General features: G+C 36.4%; 1 long non-coding RNA gene across 1 annotated transcript in view; it reads left to right on the top strand.

The window, feature by feature from the left end:
* The window catches only part of LOC116667788, a 218,936-nt gene extending 195,384 nt beyond the window's left edge, over positions 1–23,552 (top strand). Inside the window, exon 6 of the long non-coding RNA XR_004324864.1 lies at positions 23,178–23,552. This is a non-coding gene — a long non-coding RNA (uncharacterized LOC116667788). The remainder of the gene's footprint in view (positions 1–23,177) is intronic.
* The last annotated feature ends 1,136 nt before the right edge of the window (positions 23,553–24,688 follow it).

Genomic DNA, 24,688 nt, shown 5'->3' with positions numbered 1-24,688 from the left:
AAAGTAGTAAACTACTTTGTTTTGTTTTGTTTTGTTTTGTTATGGTGCTTTTTCTTGACGTAAAGTTGATTTACAATATTATATTAGTTTCAGGTGTAGAATACAGGGATTCAAAATTTTTATAGATTATACCCTATTTAAAGCTATTATAAAATATTGGCTATATTTCCTGTGCTGTATAGTGTATTTTTGTATTTTGTACTTCTTACATCCCTAACCATATCTCACCCCCTCCTCCTTCCTTCTCCCTACTGGCAACCTCTAGTTTGTTCTGAACATCTGTGTGTCTGTTTCTTTTTTTGTTATGTTCATTTTTCAGATTCCACATGTAAGGGATAACATGCAGTATTTGTCTTTCTCTGACTTATTTCACTAATTATAATACCCTCCAGGTCCATCCATGGTGCTGCAAATGGCAAAATTCCATTCTTTTTTATGACTAAGCAGTATTACCATGCATTATTTTTATATATGTGTGTGTATATATATATATATATATACATACACATATGCTGCATATTCTTCATATATTCATCTGTTGACAGACTGCTTCCATTTCTTGGCTTTGTAAATAATGCTGCTATGAACACTGGGGTGCATGTATCTTTTCAAATTAGTGTTTTCATTTTCTTCAGACGTATACCTAGGAATGGAATGTTTGGATCATCTGGTAGTTCTGTTTTTAGTTTTTTGAGGACCCTCTGTACTGTTTTCCATAGTGGCTACACCAATTTTCATTCCCACCAGTAGTGCACAAGGGTTCCCTTTTTCCTACATCCTCGGCAACATTTGTTATTTGTGGTCCTTTTGATGATATCTCATTGTGGTTTTGATTTGCATTTTCTGATTAGCAATGTTGAGCATATTTTCATGTGCCTGTTGGCCATCTGTATTTCTTCTTTGGAAAAATGTCTATTTAGGCCTTCTATGCATTTTCAATTGGGTTTTCAGCTTTTTTTGATATTGAGTTGTATAAGCTGTTTATTATATAGTTTTTTATATTAACTCCTTAATGGACCTATCATTAGAAAGAAGTAAATTTTAATTGTTCATTTAGGGAAGTCAGTGATAACTCAAAAAGATCCAATAAGGTAAGAAAAAGGAGATCTCATGGGAAGCCTGGAATAAATAACCCAAATAACACTAAACTCCCCCCACATTGACATTTACTGTGTCAAGTTGCAGATAAAAGACTCATAAGAAAGCCAATTAAAGAACCACTGTTTGAATACATAACATTTGAACAACTTAAAATACTGAAAGCATTATTGGGTGAGTTTTGAGGTAACTCAGTTATTGAAATGCAGAGGTTGCTTGTGCCCTGAGGAAAAATGTTCAAGAAATTTATGGAATTAGAAATGTAAGAGAAGTTATAGGAGCATGATGTAAAACTAAAGGGGAAACAGGCAAGGCCACAATTAGTAGAAATAAGTCCTGGATTAGAGTTTGGAATGAGCGAATTTCCTCTAGATGGAATAACTACCCAGGAAAGGTAAGACCTTTTTGAATTACAAGGGGTAGTTCATAGCCAGGCCCAGTGTTAGCCTCCTAATGCACGAAATGAGATGCAAAAGAAACTTTATATGTGAAATGGTCTATCACCCAGTCTAACGGTGTAAGTAGTTGTGTTCTGTGTTCTTCATACTTCGGATCTGGCTGTTTACTCAGAGCAGCTTACATTTACCATTCAACTTTACGCAGTCTCTGTAAGGACCTGGGGTCACATTGGGGAGTTATGCTCACATTTTATTTGTATGATGTGCACTGCTTGGATTGTCTGCCCAAGTGGAAAGTAACTTAATTCAGAAATGGATTGTCAGTCTTCTAATGTTGCTCAAAATGAATACTCCCAGATGATTAGTACTCATAAATTTTAAATCACTTACTTTTGCCAACTCTATATGGCAAAAAAAAAGCCATATATTGAAATAATAAATTTAAGGACTGATAAATAGAAATTAAGAATACTAACATGTCCAAGTTTCTAAATAGAGAGCAGGAATATTGATCAGAGGGACCCAAAAGATGAGCACTCCTTCCAGGGGAGGGGGGAACAAATAGAATAAAGTTGATAGAATTCAGAGGCCTTGGGAAACTGAAGATACACGTGAGTGCTTGGATAAAGGCAGAGCACTATGTGTGAGTAAATGACTGGGGTTATTGACATTCTAAAGCTATGAATGTTGCCAGTAGAATTACCTGCTCTACAGCTGACCCTTCATCAATGTGGAGGTTAGGGACACTGACCCTCAACACAGTGGAAAATCCATGTATAAATTTAGTTTTTCATGTGTGGATTCAACCAACCAGGGATCCTGTAGTACCATGGTAAGTACGTACTGGAAAAAATCCACATGTCAGTGGGCCCATGTTGTTTGAGTGTCCACTGTAAGTATAAATTACCTCACTCTCAGGAAAAATTAACATTTTTTTTTTTAAAAACTTGTTAAAGGGGATAACATAAACCTCCTACTGAGAAAGAAAGCAGACCAGACCTATGGTCCTGGCACTTTACTAAGCCTGGGGTAGCCATCTTATACTCGGGGGATTGTAAACAAGTGAAATCCATGAGACTTCACTATTGATACTGGGTTTTTTTTAACTTTCTAAGGTTAAAAGATTGAAGAGGTTCTGGATTCTCAGGCTGTCAAAGAGGTACATTTAAATCTGAATGTGGAGGAGGTAGGTTTGTGAGGTCCTCTGAGCCTAGTAATTGTCAGGAGTCTAATTGAATTAAGAATCATTGTAGATTTGCACAACAACCAAATTGATAGAGGTAGAATCATGCCATGCCCATCTTGTGTACATCCACAGTGATTAAATCCTGGGACGTTAGGAGAGATTTTAGATGAATACCATATAAAGAAATACACGTCTAGATCCAGCACTTAGGTAGTTGGTCAGTTCCCATGAACCATAAACTGTATAGTATAATCATTTACATTATATTTACATTATACCTGTTATCCAAGAACTCTAAGAATCACTAATTGAAATAGATATATAGAAAAAAGGACTGATGTGTCTTGCTTCTGCATCATATATTGACTCAGTTTGTCCATTACAAAAGACACATGAGACTTTAGAGGTGTATGGTTAATTTTAGGTAAAGTAGGTATCCTGTCTGGGACTGTCTTGTTATTGTGTGACCAATAATACAACCATGTCTTACTCTTTAGAAGAGTCCTTCTTTGGAAGACAAGTCATATGGTATCACAAAATTATAGAGGACTTACATGACAGCCAGAGACTGAAATGGGAAATTTTTATAAATGGGAAAGTCCTTAGGGAAAGGACTTTGTTTGCTAAATCTAATTTTGGTCTACACTCCTGAAAGATACGGCAATTCAGAACTGCATTTGGGAACAATTTATATAGTAGATGTGACTGTTATTCTCCACCACATTTTTTGATGCATGTCAGGAAATTTCAATAGATGTGTGATGGAAGCCATCAAAGATAAGGCAAATGATAGAACTGTATTAAGGTCCACACGAGAGGGTAAAGATAAGGAAATAAACAGACTGTTTAGGGATGGAGCAAAAGAATAGGTCAGCACAAGGCCAAATTAATTAGGTTACTACTTAGTCCAACAGTGAAATAGAAACGGTAGTAGATGTTTTTTACTGGATTCTGCCAGGAATTTAAACACAACTTAATGAAATATCCCTGCCTAAAGATGTAGATTGTATATAGTACCCTCTAGGACTGGCTAAGTCCATCACACAATAAATGGAATACAGCTTTCCTGGGCAAATATGTCCCCTTTTCAGAGCAAAATATCCCTCAGATAGGATAGGCATTTGATGTTTATTCCTATACAGACATAGTCCAAAGGCCAGTCCTACCATCCTCTAAGACTAAACTACCTTCTCGCACAGTTATATCAGTAACAGAATCGATACTTTGGCTTCTTTCTGTAACTGAGTTGGTTTAGGAGGGGAAAATGGGCATACTTACTAAACTCTCTCAAATTTTAAAAATATATATCGTTTTCTAAAATAATGTCATTGTAGCCACAGTACCTAGTATCAATCCTGGAACACAGTAATGTTTGTTGAAGAAAATGCATGTATTTTAGTTCATTTTGACTTATTTTAATCCTTATAATAGCTAGATGAGTGAAGTATGAAAAACCCATTTTAACAGAATGGCAAAGTGTGGCTCAAGAGATCAAAATGACTGAGAATCAAATGCATGTCTATTCCCACATTTCATGTCTCTTCACAGGGAGAGGAAGCAAGATAATCATCCTGCTGAATCACCTGGCCATGACATATAGTAATAAGAGAGACACTCAATAGACAGGTTGAGGGACCCTTTGGAAAGTCTTAAATGGCAGATTGAGAAGTCTGAAATTATGCTGGTAAGTTATTGAGAGTCACTGAGAAACGCTGAGGAGAATCATGTAATTCTAGTTGCAGAGACAAAACAGTAAATTAGAAGGTGGGAGACTGAAACAGACTATTAGGGAAGCTGATGTTCTGGTACATGAGGTTATAGCAGATTGATTAAGGTTGGCCACAATAGAAATGGAAAATGGTGGGACTTTAAGGATATTTAATTTTTTAAATTAAGAAATTAAAAAAATCAGTGTATTATTAACATTAGTTTGGATTCACATTATATCTGTTATCTAAGAAGTCTATCCAAGTACTTATACAGTCCCAGATTCATGAAACACATAACAGATGCCAAAAAGTGACCCATTACCATAAGTCTGTGAGTGGAGCCATGGAGTAATGCTGTCTCTCAAAAGCAAACTCACTGCTCCCATATCTTAAGTGGTGCCTTTATTTAAATTTTGAATTGCTGTTAAGTATAACCTTGGCATCACATGATTGAACCCAGGACCTGTAGCATACACTCTACCACTGACCTATACCTTCCCCTGACACCACTTTGATTTTGCTATTTCTCTGCTGGAAAGCCCTCCATGGTCTCTATTATCTTCCATATGTTGGAACCAACTTTTATCCCTGTCATGTCAACTTCCCTATATAAAAATCCATATAATTGAAGAAAAAAGCATAAAAGATCAACATATTATTCTACACCCAAGTCTCCTTATAGGATTTCCATTTTCAGTCTCAGCTCTGAAGTCAATCTGCTCAGGTTTGAAGCTGTGTGACCTTGGGCAAGTTCTATGACACCTCTGTGCCCGTACCTTGATTTCTTCCCCTACTCCTCCTCTTCTATTAAACAGGTAATAGATAGTAAGACTTACAGTTATGCCTGATAGATAGTAGGCATTCAAATATTACTATAATAAATACTATTACTTTGACTAGCATATCTGATCTACTCCAGAATAAGTAATATTTCCTTAAAGTACAGAGGCTACAGATTTTTCCATTAAAGTTTTTGCAGTTGATTTAACTAAAATACTGTTTGTGTCAGACCTTTGGGTGTGTAGTGTTAGAAACAAGAGAACATCCTGACTAATTCATTTAGTTTTTATGCAGCTAGAGATCTCAGACCTTTTCTCTCTAATCAACCACTCAGTGTGTCAGAGGGAACACTAATAGCATTCTCTTCTCTTTCACATAGCTTACTCTGAAGAAGCATAAAAGCACATTCTAGTTGACATAAATTTACTCCTGCTGACTTGACAATTTTGTATCAGGAGTGAAATTTTGAGGCTTACCCTGATTTTCTTCTTGTTAGCTAAATACTTAAAAGGCATTCTGTGGGCAATTCCTCAGTGAGTATAGTAACCAAACAAATAAATAAAATAGATAAGGACTTTTATTATGAGTACTTAAAGAATAATTGAAGATACCGATGTATCTTGAGCAGGAAATATTAACTGTATGAATAAGTTATTCTATAAATTACCTGCTAAAATGCACCCTTTTCATTTCAAGTCAAAAAGACTTGTTTTGTGATGCTTACTGTGAAATGTTTTCATTTGTGTAACACAGTATCAGATCTTTTTTAAGGGTTTCTGGTATGACCTAATTCTTTTTTGTTGTTGATTTTGCTCTAATAAAAAATTATGTTACTTAAAGAAGTTAGGTGCTGTTTTAGTCATTTATAATAGGCCTGTATTTGAGTCAATAAATTACCTCTGTTAAACAGGGATAACTGTTTGCAGTCTGAGATTAATATTGCAGAAAATGTATGTGAAAAACAGATGGATGGTTTATATGGTGTATGGGAAGAATATTTTTAAAAGACTAAATACTTAAAAGAATACTTTAAAAATGAAATTAGTATTTGTTTTATAATGAGGAGTTTGAAAACATATAAAGAGAATCCTTCCCTTTGCAACACTGACAGGTCTTGGCACACCCTCATCTTCTGTGAGTCACTATAAACAAAATAAACCTTGTAATTTTCCAAGAAGCCTGAGAGACAACCAAGAGCTAGGACAGTACTGAGTGATAAGGTTCATATCCTACATGAGACTATTCCTTAATGACTGGGAGAGATGGCTCTTTTATCTAATGCAAAAAAGTCACACAGAATAGAACAAAATAAAATTTTTAGAAAAAAACCTTAATGAAACAGAAATAAGTGATTTACCTTATAAAGAGTTCAACATAATGGTCATAAAGATGCTAACCAACTTCTGCAGCAGAATGAATGATGTTAAATTTTTAACAGAAAATATAAGATATAAGTTCCAATAAAAGTCACAGAGCTAAAGAATAACTATAGAGGGGCTCAATAGCAGAGCAGATGAAGCAGAAAAAAGGATCATGTACTGGAGGATAGGGCAGCAGGACATACTAGTCAGAGCAACAAAAAGGAAAAAGAGAGAAGGTAACTTAAGGGACTTATGAGCTAACATCAAATGGAGTAACATTTGCATTATAGGGGTCCTAGAGAGATGAGAGAGAGAATGGGGCAGAAAACTCATTTTAAAAATTACAGCTGTGGAGACTGGCCAAGATAGTGGAGTAGAGAGAGAACCATAGCTTGTCCTCTCCCACAAATCCACTCAGAATTACATCTACAAACCCACTGAATTGCACAGAACACCTGCTGAACTATGGCAGAGTATCTCTCACTTTGAAATACAGGAGGATTCTCGAAAAAACAAAAAATCGGTGCAGGACCCGTCCTGCAGGGAGGGAGCAGCACAGGGAGAAGGCACCCTCATGCTGGATGCCCCCAGTCCAACCGGGAGGCCAGCGGGGACAGAAGCGGAGCTTCCAATGTTTGGAGGAGAAAGTGGCAACTGCTTGGTAGACAGAACTAAGGGAAGCTGACATGGAGGGTCCCTGTGATCCCTGGCCCTAGACGCTAGCCAGCAGGGACAAGCCGGGACTGGCTGCTGGAGATCGGTGAGGAACCGGGCAGAGGCAGCCTCAGGGGACTGGAGGGCAGTGTGAGTTCTGACTTAGGGTGTGTGCAGAACAGAACAGCCGGGACCCCCCATAAAAGCACCACTACTGGTGTGCGTGGCGGGGAGGGGCGCAATGCAGCTGCGCCATAGCTGCCTTCTCCCCTTGGCTCCATTGTTGGTGTGTTCTCCTGAGAAGAGAGGTGGGGCTGGGTCATAGCCATCACTGCTGCATGGAGGGGGGGCTGAAAGCTGAATCCATACCCAGCAGCCCTGAAACTTCACAGGCGGGACTGAGATTTGTTTACAACCCTAGGCAGAAAGGATGTATTTGCTATCTCTGGATCCTTGATGGACCTGTGCCTTGTGGACGAACAGGCAGTGAGCGGAGTTTTGGCACATGGTGGGGGCATGTAAGGGTATTTACAACAGGCTGCCTTCCATACCATACGCAGAGGCAGAGCTAGGGTCTGCACTGACCCTGTGGTGCACCACAGATTCAGGTGTGTGACTGTATGCTCCCCATGGTGGGTCCTAATGTTTCACATTGGCAGATCTGCACTGGTGGTTCCTAGGACCCAGAACCTGGGGGACACTAGAGCTGGTGGCTGACATTCCTGTAGCTAAGGCAGAGACAAAGGCAGTATCAAAGAGCACTTTGTAACCCAGCACGACAAATGACAGACAGCACCTCCCAGTTGACAGCTCCTGTGGAGGTCCACTCCGTGATTCTTCCCAGCTGAAACGCTCCAGCCCTGCCTACACACACCACAGCTCAGAAAGTGGTCCAGAAGCCTCTATTCCAGCAATAGAGGAGCAGACTTGGCTCCTATCAAGGCCGTGGCAACCACAGGAGGAAAAAAAAAAAAAAAAAGAGGCCCTTCTCAACAACAACAACCAGGGCAGGCTCTGATCACCACCCCACCAACCACACCCCCAGTCAAAGGGATAACAGCCAACACACATGGAAGAAAGATGTGGCAACCATTCATAGTAAGAACAGCCATCGCAACAAAACTGTTAGATGCACATAGTCTACACAGGACTAAATAAAACAAACAAACATAAAAAACAACAGCCCTTCAAGACCACAGTAGATAACTGATACTCCTAAACTCATAGAGCCAGAGAAATAAAAAGCAGCAGAGGAAGCACTCCCAATTAAACAAACAAAAGAAGTCCCCTAAAAGAATGAACAATGAGATAGACCAACAGTCTCCTAGATCATGACTTCAGAAAGGGAATGATAAAAGCACTGAAGGAAATGAGAATATGAATGGAGACAGAGAATACTTGGAAAAGGAAATTGAAACTATATAGAGGAGCCAATTAAAAATAGAAAGCTCAATGGCTAATATAAGAGCCAAGCTATTGGCAGTCAAAAGATCAAATGTTCTTAAACACTCATGGATTTGTGTCAATCAAAAGTTAAATTCATGCTTCTTCCTACAGGAAGGACTCCTGCTTCTTACAAGTATTTCTAATATATCCCAAATTCATGTACTTAACTTTCTAAATGGGATGATCTCACCAAAGATAATGCAGAATTATAATGGCCACTGTAGGGAACTTTTGATATGAGCAACATTTTTTAGACACAAATTACGACAAAAGGGAAACTCTGCTTTCAATGGAAGAAGAGAATTTCAAAATGAGCATTTTGAAAACACCTTATGATGAAAACAAAGTAGAATCCATGCTCCCTGATTTCACACAATAGAGCTATAATAATCAAACAGTATTGGACTGCCATAAAAACACAGATCAATGGAACAGAATAGAGTCCAAAATATACAGTCAATTAATTTACAACAAAAGAGTGTGAAGAATATACAGTGGGGAAAGGACAGCCTTTCCAATAAGTGATATTTGGAAAACTGGACAATCACATGCAAAAAAATGAAACTAGACTACTGCCTTCCATTATACACAAAACTTAACTCAAAATGGATTAAAGACTTGAATGTAAAGACCTGAAACCATAAAACTCCTAAAAGAAAAATAGGTGGTAAGCACCTTGACACTGGTCTTAGCAAGTTAGTTTTTGATCTGACTCCAAAAAGCAAAGGCAACAAAAGCAAAAATAAATAAGTGGGATTACATCAAACTGAGTACCTTTTACACACTGAAGGAAACTATTAACAAAATGAAAAAGCAACCAATTGAATGGGAGACAATTTTTGCAAATTATCAGATAAGGGGTTAAAATCTAAAATATAATTTTAAAAATTCTCATAACTCAATAGCAATAAAAATCCAACTACAAAATTTGCAGAAGAGCTGAATATACATTTTCCCAAAGAAGACATATAGCCAACAGGCACATGAAAAAACACTCATCACTAAATCATCAGGGAAATGCAAATCAAAACCACAATGAGATATCATCTCAAACCTGTCAGAATGGCTACTATCAGAAAGAACACGAATAATAAATGTTGACAAGGATGTGGAGAAAAAGGGAACCCTTGTGCAATGTTGATGATGATATAAATGGTGCAGTCACTATGAAAAACAGCAGTAAGTTTCCTCAAAAAAAAAAAAAAAAACTACCATACTGGTCTAGCAATTCCATTTCTGGGTATTTCTCTGAAGAAAATACAAACAATTTGAAAAGATACGTGCACCCCAATGTTCATTGCAGCAGTATTTACAATTGCCAAGATATGGAAGCAACCTAAGTGTCCATCAACAGAAAACTGCATAAAGGAGATGTGGTACATGCACACACGCGTGCGCGCACACATACAGACACACACTGGAGTACTACTCAGCCATTAAAAAGAACAAAATTTTGCCATTTGCAGCAATATGGATGTACTTGAGGGCATTATGCTAAGTGAAATAAGTCAGACAGAGGGAGACAAATACTGTATGATCTTAAATGTGGTATCTACAACAAACAAAACCATGCTCATAGATACAGAGAACTGATTAGTGGTTGCCAGAGGTGGGGGGTGAGGAGTGGAAAAAATGTATGAAGGTAGTCAAAAAGGTACAAACTTCCAGTCACAAAATAAATAAGTTATGAGGATGTAATAGAAAGCATGGTGACTATAGTAAATAATACTGTATCACATATTTGAAACCTTAGAGAATAGATCTTAAAAGTCCTCATTGCAAGAAAAAAATATATTTTCGGTAACTATGGTGACAGACATTAACTAGATTTATTGTGGTGATCATTTCACAATATATATATGAGTATCAAATCATTATGTTGCACGCTTGAAACTAATATAGTCAGTTATACTTCAATCAAAAAGGTAGAATCCTGAAAATGTTACAATTGTAAAATCCACTAACCAGAACAAGGAAACATGCATCCAGATCTGGGAGACACAAAGGGGCCCACACTGACACACATAATATTAAAGCAACAAGGGCAAAACAACTTGTATGTACAAAGGGACCCCATAAGACTATCAGCAGAATTTTCAGCAGAAACTTTGCATGCCAGAAGGGAGTGGTACAATATACTCAAAATGCTGAAAGAAAACAACAACAACAACAACAACAACAACAACAACAAAACAACAAAGAATTAATATACCCAGCAAGGCTGTCCACTGGAATTGAAGGAGAGGTAAAGAGTTTTCTAGATAGGCAAAAAGTAAAGGAGTTCACTACCACTAGACTGGTTTTGCAAGAAATGTTAAAGGGGACTGTTTTAAGCTGAAACAAAAGAGCACCAATTAGTAACATAAAAACATACGAAGGTATAACAAGTGAGTCACAAAAACTAAATAAAATCCAAGATAATACAAAGGAAAATTACCAAACCACAAAAGGAAGAAAAAAGGAACAAAGAGGAAATACCAAATCAACTGCAAAAATAAGTTCAAAATGGCAATAAACACACATCTATCATTAATTACTGTAAATGTTAATGGACTAAATGCTCCAGTCAAAAGACATAGAGTGGCAGACTGGATAATAAAGCAAGAACCTTCAATATGCTGCATACAAGAGATCCACTTTAGGGAGAAGGACACATATAGATTGAGAGTGAAAGGATGGAAAAGGATATTCCATGCAAATGGAAAAGCCAAAAAAGCAGGTGTTGCAGTACTGATTTCAGACAAAATAGACTTTAAAACAAGGGCCATAAAGAAAAAGGACATTTTATAATGATTAAAGGAATGATACAAGATGAGGATATTACAATTGTTAATATATATGCACTCAACATAGGAGCATCTAAGTACTTAAAACAACTACTAACAGAGGTAAAGGGGGAAATTGATGGGAATACAATCATTGTCAGAGATTTTAACACTGCATTAACATCACTAGACAGATCTTCCAGACAGAAAATAAATAAGGCAACCGAGAAATTAAATAATACAATAGAAAAATTAGACTTGGTGGATATTTTCACCAAGTGAAATTTGGGAGCATTACACCCAAAGAAAAGATATACGTTCTTTTCAAGAGCACATGGAACATTTTCTAGGATTGATTATGTACTTGGGCACAAAAGAAGCCTCAACAATTTTAAGAAGATAGAAATTATGTCAAGCATCTTTACTGACCACAATGCCATGAAACTAGAAATCAACTACAGAGAAACAAAGGAGAAAAAAAGGAAAGCATGGAGATTAAACAACATGCTATTAAAAAACCAATGGGTCAATCATGAAATCAAAGCTGAAATTAAAAAATAACTTGAGACAAATGAAAATGAAAACACAACCACACAAAACTTATGGGACGCAGCAAAGGCAGTGCTAAGAGGGAAGTTTATAGTGATATAGGCCTTCCTCAAAAAAGAAGAACAATCTCAAATAAACAATCTAACCCACCAGCTCATAGAACTAGAAAAAGAAGAGCAAAGACACCCAAAAGTCAGCAGAAGGAAGGAAATAATAAAGATCAGGGAGCAAATAAATAAAATAGAGATTAAAAAAACAATAGGAAAAAAATCCATCAAACCAAAAGCTGGTTTTTTGAAAGAGTAAATAAAATCGACAAGTGTCTGTTCAGACTCACAAAGAAGAAAAAAGAGCACAAATAAGCAAAATAAGAAAGGAAAATGGAGAAATTACAACAAATAACATAGAAATACAGAATATCATATGAGAATATTATGAAAAACTATATGGAACCAAAATGGATAACCTAAAGGAGATGGACAAGTTTCTGGAAACATACAGTCCACCAAGACTGAATCAAGAAGAAACTGACCACTTGAACAAACTGATCACTAGAAATGAAATCGAATTAGCAATAAAAAACCTCCCTATAAATAAAAGTCCAGGACTGAACGGCTTCACCGGAGAATTCTACCAAACATACAAAGAACTCATACCAGTCCTCCACAAACTCTTCCAGAAGATTGAAAGAGAGGGAATACTCCCAAACTCATTCTATGAAGCCACCATTACCCCAATGCCAAAACCAGGCAAAGACACCACCAAAAACTGGAATTACAGACCAATATCGCTGATGAACATAGATGCCAAAATCCTTACCAAAATACTAGCAAATAGAATCCAACAGCACATAAAAAAGATTATACATCATGATCAAGTGGGGTTCATCCCAGGGACACAAGGGTGGTTCAACATATGCAAATCAATCAATGTAATACATCCCATCAAGAAGAGAAAGGACAAAAACCACATGATCATCTCAATAGATGCAGAAAAAGCTTTTGATAAAATTCAACACCCATTTATGATAAAAACTCTCACCAAAGTGGGTATAGAGGGAACATATCTCAACATAATAAAAGGTATATATGACAAACATACAGCCAGCATAGTACTCACAGTGAAAAACTCAAAAGCTTCCCGCTAAAATCTGGAACAAGTCTGCCCAGTATCACCACTCCTATTCAACATCGTCTTAGAAGTCCTAGCCACAGCAATCAGGCAAGAGAGAGAAATAAAAGGGATCCAAATCGGAAAAGAAGAGGTAAAAGTGTCACTCTATACAGATGACATGATACTATATATAGAAAATCCTAAGAGGTCCATACAAAAACTACTAGAACTAATTGAAGAATTCAGCAAGATAGCAGGTTACAAGATTAACATTCAAAAATCAGGTGCATTTCTTTACACTAATGATGAATCAACAGAAAAAGAAAGTAAAGAAACAATCCCCTTTAAAATAGCACCCAAAGTAATAAAATATCTGGGAATAAATCTAACCAAGGAGGTGAAAGAATTATACACAGAAAACTATAAAACACTGATGAAGGAAATTAAAGAAGACTTTAAAAAATGGAAAGATATCCTATGCTCCTGGATTGGAAGAATCAATATTGTTAAAATGGTCATACTGCCCAAGGGAATCTACAGATATAATGCAATCCCTATCAAATTACCCAGGAGAGAGTTCACAGAACTAGAACAAATCATAATAAAATTTATATGGAACCCCAAAGACCTAGAATTGCCAAAGCATTACTGAAGAAAAAGAAAGAAGCTGGAGAAATAACTCTCCCAGACTTCAGACAATACTACAGAGCTACAGTCATCAAGACAGCATGGTACTGGTACAAAAACAGACATATGGACCAATGGAACCAAGAGAGAGCCCAGAAATGAACCCACAAACTTTTGGTCAACTAATCTTCAACAAAGGAGGCAAGAATATACAATGGAGAAAAGACAGTCTCTTCAGCAAATGGTGTTGGGAAAACAGGACAGCAGCATGTAAAGCAGTAAAGCTAGAACACTAGAACACTCTCTTACACCATACACAAAAATAAACTCAAAATGGATCAAAGACTTAAACATAAGACAAGATACAATAAATCTCCTAGAAGAAAATATAGGCAAAACATTATCCGACATACATCTCAAAAATGTTCTCCAAGGGCAGTCTACCCAAGCAATAGAAATAAAAGCAAGAATAAACAAATGGGACCTAATGAAACTTACAAGCTTCTGCACAGCAAAGCAAACCATGAGTAAAACAAAACGATAACCTACAGAATGGGAGAAAATTTTTGCAGATGAAACCGATAAAGGCTTGATCTCCAGAATATATAAGCAGCTCATACAACTTAAGTAAAAAACAAACAACCCAATCCAAAAATGGGCAAAAGACCTAAACAAGCAATTCTCCAAGGAAGAAATACAAATGATCAATAGGCAAGTGAAAAAATGATCAATATCACTAATTATTAGAGAAATGCAAATCAAAACTATGATGAGGTGTCACCTCGCACCAGTCAGAATGGCCATCATTCAAAAGTCCACAAATGACAAATGCTGGAGAGGCTGTGGAGAAAAGGGAACCCTCCTACACTGCTGGTGGGAATGCAGTGTGGTACAGCCACTGTGGAAAACAGTATGGAGATTCCTCAAAAGACTAGGAATAGACTTACTGTATGACCCAGGAATCCTACTCCTGGGTATATACCTGGAGGCAACTCTCATTCAAAAAGATACCTGCACCCCAATGTTCATAGCAGCACTATTTACAATAGCCAAGACATGGAAACAGCCTAAATGTCCATCAACAGATGACTGGATAAAGAAGATGTGGTATATTTATACAATGGAATACTCTTCAGCCATAAAAACCGACAATACAACTCCATTTGCAGCAACATGGATGTAACTGGAGAATGTCATTCTAAGTGAAGTAAGCCAGAAAGAGAAAGAAAAATACCATATGAGATCGCTTATATGTGGAATCTTAAAACAAAAACAAATACAAAACAGAAATAGACTCATAGAATACAAACTTGCGGTTGCCAGGGGAACGAGGAGTGAGAAGGGACTGGGATTTCAAAATGTAGAATAGATAAAATTTACTGTGTAGCACAGGGAAATATATACAGGATCTTGTGGTGGCTCACAGTGAAAGAGAATGTGACAATGAATGTATGTATGTTCATGTATAACTGAAAAATTGTGCTCTACACTGGAATTTGACACAACCTTGTAAAATGACTATAACTCAATAAAAAATGTTTAAAAAACATGAAAGTATAAATCTGAATGGTAAAGGTAAATATATAGTACAAGTCAGAATAATCTAATGTTGCCAAGGTGATGGATTAATCACTTTTAAAGTTAGTTTGAAGAAATCTTTTTTTCTTATTTGTTAAACCCAAAGTTTAAGAATTACTCAATTTAAATTGGCCTTATTTTGTGTGCACTTCCAGATGTTGTTTTAAAGCTGTTTGGTGTCACAAAAGATAATATTCATGACAGTTCATATTTTTGGCAATAAAAATAAGCTACATTTAATTTTTGTTTAGATTTGTTTTATTATATGAAGTCAGTGTTTTTGTCCTCTCATTTCTGTAAAAATACACATGCATAACTATTTTAGATGAGTTATACCTCAAAATGTTTCTAAAAACCAATTGGAGTTTGTTCAATCTCATTGCATTGTAATATTCCATTGTGTGACTATGCCATAGTTGGTTTTTTTTTTAACCCATTCTGTTTATAGACATTTTGATAGGCTTCAATTTTAAGTTATGCTATAGGTACATAAAGATTTAGCATTATAATATCCTCCTGAGAGAATTCCTTTATCATTATGAAATATCCCTCTGTTCAGATCAATATACTACATCTAGTAAGACAGCAGCTATGATTAAGAAAGTTTACAGAAGTGCACTCTAGTGAACAGACACTAAACTAACTCCCAATGACTCCTGCCTACTGCTCTACATGATCTTTTTTAAAATATTTTTTTAATTTGAAATATAGTCAGTTTACAATGTTGTGTCAATTTCTGGTGTACAGCATAATAGTTCAGTCATACATATACATACATATGTTTGTTTTCATATTCTTTTTCATTATAGGTTACAAGATATTGAATATAGTTCCCCGTGCTATACAATATAAATTTATCTATTTTATATATAATAGTATCTGCAAATCTCAGACTCCCAATTTTATCCCTTCTGTTCCCTTTACTTGCTTCTAATCAGTGGAATATGGCAAAGGTATCAGGATATCACTACTGTAATTATGATATATGCAAACTCCATCTTAAAGCCAGTGTGGTAGAAATGCCCCTTGTTGGCTTAAAGAAGCAAGCTGCCATGAAGCAAGAGCCATGCTAGAAACCCCATGTGTCAAAGAACAGTGGGTAGCCTCTTTGTACAAGAGCAATCTCCAGTAGGAACATGAAACTCAGCCCTGCAAACACTGGAATATTGCCAACAAACTGAAGGAGCTCTGAAGCAGGTGTTTCCATAGTTGACCCTCTGACGAAACCGCAGCTCTAGCCTACTGTGGCTTATAGTCTCTTGAGACCCTAAGGCAGAAGACCTAAACTGTGCTCAGACTTCTCACTTACAGAACCCTTGGACAATAAATGTGTATTGTTTTCATTCACTATGTTCTGTAGTGATTTGTCTTGCAGCAGTCAATATCTAACACATTCACCTTTGCCACCATTGTCCCTGGCTTTTGCAGGGTTTACACTAGTAAATTAAAAGGATTGTGATAGGGACAAGCACCCATGCATACTTTAGTTTTATCACTGTGTAAAGCATCACTAATCTCTTCCACTACACCTGGAGTATGATATCACTAAAGGAAATTGTCAGCCAAATGAAAAGGCAACGTACTGACTGGGAGAAAATATTCACAAATCATAGATCTGATAAGGAGTTAACATCCGAAGAACTCAAGACAACTCAAGAGCAACAGTAACATTCTGATTAAAAAATAAGCAGAAAATTTGAATAATTTTTTCAAAGAAGAAATACAGATGGCCAACAGTTATGTAAAAAGATGCTCAGCATCACTAATCCTCAGAAAAATTCAAATCACAACCACCTGAAGATATTACCTCACACTTGTTAGGATGGCTGTTACCAAAAAGACAAGAAATAAAAGGTAGTGGTGATGATATGGAGAAAAGGGGACCTTTGTGCACTGTTGGTGGGAATTTAAATTGGTACAGACCCTGTGGAAAACAGTATGGAAGTTCTTCAAAAAAAGATAAAACTAGAACTACCAAGTAACCCAGCAATTACACTTCTGGATATTTATCCAAAGAAAATTGAAAAAACAAAACAACAACAACAAAAAACTAAAAATGATGTATCCACCCCCACTCATTGCAGCATTATTTTCAATAGCCAAGATACAAAAATAATCTAAGTGTCCGTCAATGGATGAATTATTAAAGATGTGGAATGTATATATATAATGGAATACTATTCAGTCACATAAAAGAGGCTATCCTGCCATTTGTGACAACATGGATAGACCTTGAGAGTGTGATGCTAAGTGAAGTCAAAGAAAAATACCATTTGATTTCATGTACATAAGGAATTTTTTAAAAAGCTCATATATAGAGAGTTGGAGACATGGGGTTGGGCAAAATGGGTAAAGGGAATCAAATGGTACAAACTTCCACTTATATTTAAATATATCTTTATGTTATAGCATGGTGACTATACAAATGATCCTTGAACAACATGCGGTTAGGAGTGCTGAAGCTCCACGAAGATGAAAATCCACACGTAACCTAGCTCTTCATGTTGGTGGCTCCCTGTATTCACAGCTCCCCATCCTTGAATTCAGCCAACCATGGATGGTGCAGTATTGTGGTATTTACTGTTGAAAAAACCCTATGGATAAGTGGACGTGCACAGTTCAAACCTGTGTTGTTCAGGGGTCAACTGTAGTTAATAATACTGTATTGTATATATGAAAGTTGCTAAGACCTCTTCACACACAAAAAATTGTAACCATGTATGGGGTCAGATGTTAACTAGAGTTATCGTGGGGATCATTTTGCAATATATACAAATACTGATTCATCATGTTGGACACCTGAAACTGAGATAATGGTTTATGTCAATATCTCAATGAAAATGAAAAATTAGAAAAATTTTAAAAGAATTTATGAACCAGTTGTTAAACTGTTGAGAACTTGAAATTGACTGTGTTGGGTGAATTTACACCACAGAAATCAGCAAACACTATAAATCAGGATTTTTTCCCCCAGAGAGCTGGCCTACCAGTACACCACTACCCATTCTCTTCCTTTAAAAAATTTATATATATTTATGCACACACATATACAATTGCTGTCAGCTTATAGACTCTTGTAAGCAGTAACCACTGAATGAACCGATTGTTCTCCTTTCCATAGAGACGGTTACTCTGGGGAAATGTGAAGGAGCGCTGCACAGACTTGCAGGGTGTTGTAGGGTTCTTCCTCATGAGAACCCAGCTACCCCTGTAATTGATTGGCTCTGAGATTGAGAACTGAGACAACTGTAAAGACAAGGGGAGGGTGTCATTAATTTCCACTGTAGTGAACTAAATTCTCCCTCTGCTTCCACATTCCTGATTTTTATTTTTTTAATTTCAACATACTTTCAAAAATTCAGAAAAAGTTGCAAGGATAATACAAGGCTCTCTTGTTTACCCCTTACTCAGATTCAGCAATTATTTATATTTTGTTCTAACTGCATTTTTATTGTCTCTCTGGGAATATTTCTTCTGAATTATTTGAGAGTAAGCTGCAGATAAAATATGTTAAAGAGGGTATGTTAAGTGTTTATTTCTTAGGAACAAGGACATTCTCTTAGTAACCATAGCACAACTACCAAAATAAAAATGGACAGTAATATAATTTTGCTATTTAATCCAGAGACCACATTCAGATTTCACCTCCATAATGTGGTTAATCGTGTTTTTCATAGCTGTTCCATTTCCCAGTCCAGGATCTAGTTCAAGAACACACACTGCATTTAGGTATCCTTTCTCCTTGGTCTCCATTAATCTGAAAAAGTTTCACAGGCTTTGTCTTTTTGAATTTGACTTTTGTGAAAAGTGGAGGGCAATTATTTTGTAGAATATCCTTCAGTTTGGATTTTTCTGTTTCCTCATGATTAGGCTTAGAAGATGTGTTTTGGGCAGGGATATGATAGAAGAGAGGTGGAATCTTTCTCATGACATTTTATCAGGAAATGCATGATACCATTTTGCCCCAGTATTGGTAATGGTCAATTTGATCATGTGATTAATGTGGTGTTTGCCTGTGGCAGTTTCTCCACTATAAAAATTCCATTTTCTTCCCTTTGTTCTTAAGTAATGTGTGGGAGATACTTTTATTTTATGCCACTATCCTGTTCTTCATTTAACTTTTACTCTTATTTAAATACCCACTGATGATTTTCTCACAGCATCAGCTTTTTCTATACTTTTTATTTGACACTGAACTTCAATAAAAAACACACCCATGCATGCATATAAATCAGTATGGACTTACCGACCATTGTTTCTTCAATGAGTTAAAATCTACTGTGATCATTATTTATTGGATGTACCTAAGGTGACCAGTGTGAGCCCCTCAACATAATCCTTGTGTCTTTTGACCTGTTCCATCATTCTTAGAACATTTTATTTTCTAGCATAACAAAATGCTCTAGTCTCATGTGGGCCTTCCCTTCCTCACTCCTAAAAATCAGTGTTTTTCTATAAGGAATTGTATTTAGAAAAAAACATTTGACTTCTAGGTGTTCTCATCGTTATTAGTATATAATTGTTTATAGACCTTCTCAACAGACTGAGCAAGTTAAAAACAAGCAAACAAACATTATGCACCCCCTTCCCTAGGCACGGTATTACCTTAGTGAGGCCATGCTGAGACCTGGCCCTAGTTATTCTAGAAACAATGAGGAAAGGGAAGGTTGTGAGAATGCCAAGCATCATCTTTCAAGGTTCCTGCCTTACTTGAGGACTTTGCATTTAATTGTTAGTTTTGAACAAATCAGTTTCTTTGTTGCAGTAGGCTTAGAAAAGAAAGCTCTATTTGGTCCACAATTATACAGAATTTAAAACTAATTTTCTCTCTAAAGTAAGAGGCTCTAAAAGATATTTTTCTAGAAGTATTTGGAATCAGAATTTGACAATTGTTAGAAATAACCAAAAAAATTGTCATTGTCTTACTTTACAAGTAAGTATACTGAGACACAAAAAGTTATTTGTCTATGATCTTGGAATTCTGAATGATTGAGTCCAAAGCAATTACTTTGCTTGGTTGAACGGTTATTTGTTTAGTATATTTCTCTTCATAGCAGCCATTGTATGTTATACACTGAATCATAGCCTGACTGTTACTGAGAAACGTTGCTTTAGATTTCTTTGTACATAAGACAAACATAACCTCTTCTGCTCCAAATATTAAGTGTCTGATTGTAAAGTCACATATCCTTATTCTGGGTGCAATTTGACATCTATATGACATACATCATCTGGTTACAAAAGGAAGACACAGTTGGCAAGTGGATTGCTGGTTCGCAGTTCTGTAAATATAAATATTATGTAGGGGGTGAAGTTTTATTTTGGGGTCATTTTGGTCTCCTACATGTTTGCTGCTTTCAGTCTGCATTCATTTTAATGTCATCAGGCAATTTTGTACTTCCTCTCCAGAAGAACGGTTGGCAATATATTTGCAGTGAAACCTCCGGAGGCAATTTCATTCTTCACACCCATGTATTCTCTTTCCATAGTTACTTGATAAATCTTTGTTTTCTTTGTTTATCTACAGCTCTCTGACACCACGCTTCAGTGACTTCTTTAGCTGTCTTCTTACTTGGTAAAACTTTTTGCTAGTGGCTCTCCAAGGACCATGAGGGTATCTGGGAAATTTAACAGCTGGTCTATGGAGCAGCACAAACTTTGCTTTCTACCCTTCTGAATAAAGATTTCTAGTAGCAAAGTTAATTGACTCAGAGTTCTCAGACCTGGGTTGTATATTTAAAAAATAAAGCCTAGTATATGATGGAGAGAGAGAATAAAGCATATATACACACACACACACACACACACACACAGAGGGAGAGTTAAATAATTTTAATGTGATTTACTGGTTTTATACTTGTAATAACTTAGATGTCATGAAACATTTCGAGTTCCAAGGATAACAGTTTGATCATCCACATACAGGAATGTGGAATGATGTTTAGATTATAGTCAGGGTATATAGTGAGTTCAAGCTTGTAAAGATTCTGTACTTTACCCACACTGTGTGGGGATGTAATTACTTCATCTAGACTGTGAATGTTAGAGACATAAGCTGATATCACAGAATAACAGGATATTTCTTGTTCCTTCTTAATAAACAGATAGGGCCCCAGCTGAAAACAGCAACCTTCTAAAGAGAGCAGCAAACAACTGGAGACATAACTACTCTTCAGGATTTGTTTAGAGGTTGTCCAGGGAGCCCTGCCCCACTCAACCATTAACCAAACACTACCCACCCCCGATTCTGACCATTCCTTGCCAGTTGCAGAGAAAAGGAGGAACGAAAGTATAGATCATATTCCTGCTCTTACTTCAAATTCCTTAAGCCATGGGTCTTGCCTAAGACGAAGAACAAAATAAAGTGTGTGTATTTGTATACATGTAAATTGGAAACATTCTTTTACCACTAAATCCTTCAGTCTGTATGCCTTAAGAGTAGAAACCCCCCTTACATAATGATTGTGTAATTATCAAAATCAGGACATTTAACATTTTACATTATCTAATTCACAGTCTGTATTAAAATTTTTCATCAACTGTATCAACAAAATATTTCTCTTTAATATTTTCTTACATATATGATAAAGACACATCTCTCTTCTCTCTCTTATATATATATTTTATTTTTATATGGGTATATATAATATAGATCAGTAGCTTGTGGAATATCTCAGTATGGATTTGTCCCCTGTTTAGGATTGGTGTCAGCTATTACACTTTTGGCAGGACTGTCACAGAAGGCGCCATGCAAAAGGCATGCGATATTAATTTGATCATGTGGTTAAATGTTATCTGCAAAGTTTATCTACTATGAAGTCACTATATTTCCCTTCATAATTATTAAATACTTTCTGGAGAGATACTTTGAAACTGTGTTCTTATGATTGAGAACCTAAGTTTGATTTTAACATTCACTGATTATTTTCTAATTACATCACTTCTGTTAATATTTGTTGATAGTCTACTGCAAGGAACAACCCTTCCCTCCTTCCTATCTGCTTGCCTTCATGGATCCCTGCTCTATTCAATGGATCTTAATTCCTTATTGTTATTCTTACTTACTTTTGGTGTTTAAAATATCCTAAATTGAACAGTTTGAGTGCCTTCAAGCTGGCATTTATATACTTTTCTGTGTTTCCAGCATTATTTGAATGCTTTCTTCATTTGTGGCCTAACAAGATGTTCTGAGGAAGATTCACTTTTTCTATACTTAGATTTAGTCTTTTTTCCCCCAAGAGCCCCGTTTCTCTTTATTGGAAAATGGCTGTTAGAAACCAAGATCTGGCTTCGGAATGTGCTCATTGCTTCTGGTATGTCATTGCTTTACCCTCTTGGTGGACAAAGCTGAGGAATTCTTCAACACTGTCCTCCCTGGATCCTCTTGTTTTTAATGCATCTACTTAGTTGCTCAAACCTATGTAATACACAAAAAGTAGTCTGAGAATCAGTAACCCATGCTATTGTGAAAAACAAACTTACTAATTAACCAAAAATTATTTGTAGTATTTTATGGTAAAATTTATACTAGTGAAATGTTCAAATTTTAAATGTACATTTTTTGATTTTTGACAAATGCATACACCTCTGTAACCCACATCTCTGTCAAGACATAGAATACTTCCATACCCCAGAGAGTTCCCTCTAGCTCCTTCCCAGTCAGAGGAGATAAATCAGAAATAAAAGTAGTTATTAAAATGCACTAAAATTAAAATTCTAAAGTATCTGGAAAATGAGATTTTTCAAAGATATAATTTAGAGACAAGAAAGTGTCGTTTGTTCATTTGTTTGATAGTGCATGATTAAAACAAGTGATTGGAAAATAGAAAAATATTTTGTATACTACACTACTGAAGACTATGCCATTACACAAAGCTTGATTTCAATAACTCTAATTTTTCTTTTCTTTACAGGTAAGACTAGCTGAGAGAGGATCTAGGCTTATCCCAGTTTACAAAGTTGCTTTGTGCTATCAATAAGGAGAAGTTACATCTCACCACATATAACTTGAAAACTGTTTTCATATCCTTCATAAACAGAGGTCCAGTTCAACTCGTTTTAAAAAACAGAAGAGCATGCAGTTCAATCTCATGACTTTCTACCAAGCTCCAATAAGATCTCATTCATTTTCTCACTAACATACCATTGGACACAGAATAAGATAAAAACTTGCAGGAAAAAAGCTCAGATTGACAGGTAATTTAATGAGAGACTCTGGAAGTAACTGACAGACATTATAAAGCAGGCTGAATTTATGAACAATAAAATCTGTTTCTGCTTTAACACAAGATAAACTTCGGGTCTGTTTCATGAAGCAGAGTGCAGTAGGTGTTGCCACTGCATTCCCAGCTCTACACTCCCTCTCTATGATACGATTGATACGTTTTCCTATTTGATGTTGCAGTGGGTAGCTCACGCTAGAATGGCCGAAGTATTTTTTTCCTGCCCTGTTTATTTTGAACTTGGCTATGTAACATGCCTTGGCCTGTGAAATGTAGACAGATGTGACAGTTTGCCACTTCCAAACCAACATCTTAAGAAGTATATTGTTTCTACATGTTTCTCTTGTACTCCTACCAGTCCCCATGAGGAAGACACTTCCTCAAGGATAGTGGGAGACACATGGGGCAGAGCCACCCAGCTGACCAACAGAGGAAGGAGTAAGTGAGATAAATGTTATTGTAAGTCGCTGAGATCCTGAGGTTTTGTTTCACAGCAAAAGCAGATTAATGCACAGAAACTACCTGGACATAACGCACAAGGTTGGGAATCAATTTCTGACTTAGGGACACAAAGTATTTCTTTCTACCCCTCAATAACTGTTTGGAGAGGATGATGTACCCTTTACACTGTTATTTTCAGGGCTCATGGCAATGACTGCTGCATACAGGCAGAGTCTTCAAATTAAAAAATAAGAACAAAAACAAAAAACAGACAAACTTCTTGGTTTGAACTGTCAATTGCTAAAGGGCAGGATGGACCAGTAGGTAGTTCAATTGTAGATATGTAAAAAGACCACCATACAAATTAAGGCTGAGATCAAGAAAAAAACGTTATCATTCTTTCCTTTGGCAAACACCAAGTCTTGACTGATGATGAGTAAGGAGAAAATTAACACAAAACAATATAGACTCCATGAGCAAAAAGTGCCATGCGTGTGAGGAATATGTTAGATAAAACACTCAGTAAACTAACAAGAAAAAAATCCTCTAAATATAAGATACTGCTAGGGGTGCCAAGATGGTGGAGTAGAAGGATGCTCTTAGCTCACCCTCTCCCACAAATACATCAAGAGAGACCTCCACGGACCCACCCATTCACTCAGAACACCTGCTGAACTGTGACAGAACAGCGCCCACTTCAAAAGACAAGACTCCTTACAAAATTTGGTAGGGAGAGAGAGAAAAAAAAAAAAAAGAAAAGG

This window comes from Camelus ferus, chromosome 12 (genome assembly GCF_009834535.1).
Source record: "Camelus ferus isolate YT-003-E chromosome 12, BCGSAC_Cfer_1.0, whole genome shotgun sequence".
NCBI lineage: Eukaryota > Metazoa > Chordata > Mammalia > Artiodactyla > Camelidae > Camelus > Camelus ferus.
This window is presented reverse-complemented; position numbering and strand designations above follow the sequence as displayed.